Source organism: Mus pahari, chromosome 19 (genome assembly GCF_900095145.1).
Source record: "Mus pahari chromosome 19, PAHARI_EIJ_v1.1, whole genome shotgun sequence".
In the NCBI taxonomy this organism is placed as follows: domain Eukaryota; kingdom Metazoa; phylum Chordata; class Mammalia; order Rodentia; family Muridae; genus Mus; species Mus pahari.
The window spans coordinates 19716164-19717047 of NC_034608.1; positions in this window are offsets into that span (position 1 = coordinate 19716164).

Sequence of the window (884 nt, forward strand, 5' to 3'; positions counted from 1 at the left end):
TCCTGGAGCTCTGGAGACCAGGCTGGCCTCAAACTCAGAAATCTGCCTGCCTCTAAAACAGGGAGAATCTTTAGGTATGGAAAATAACAAAGAGGATTAGGAACCTTTGCAATTGAAATTGCTTGGGACTCCTCGTGATTGGTTAGAGCCTGCCTAATGAAAGATGGATTTTTACTGTGGATGGATGGATATATATATAAGAACTTGGCTCAAAAAGAGTTATTTAAGATGTCTGAAAAAAAAGAGGGGAATGAAAGAGTTAACATGTAAAATGTTTATGGAAATTGGGGAATGGTTTGAAGAAACAACTCGACAAAAAAATAACAGAGAGAAAGACACTTGGCACCAGGTCAGGCATGAACTTTGAAACCTTTCAAATTCCAAAATTTGAAATATTTCCAGATATCTTATCTGACTACAATATTATAAAACTTTAAATCAACAACAAACAAATCTCTAGTAATTAAACCATTTCACAAAAACTAAAGAACATATGATTTAAAAAAAAATCAACAAATCAAAATTATATGTCCTGCTCAAAATAATTTAAATACAAGTGTAATACAAATCCCGAGACACATTAGTAGAAGTCCTAGAAATCTAAAGCTCTAAATACATAGGTTTAAAAACCAGAGAGCAAAATAAATGACTTCAAAAATGTAATTCAGGAGTTTTGAATAACAACAACAATCCAAACCCAAGTTCAGTAGACAGCAAGAAAATTTAAAAAAATTCAAAGCAGAAATTGATAAAATTGAAGCAGAGAAAAATAATCAATTGTTCTTTGTTATATTAAACATCAACAAAATCTGGGCCCAAATAACCAAAAGAAAGGAGGAAAGGAGGGAAGGAAGGAAGGAAGGAAGGAAGGAAGGAAGGAAGGA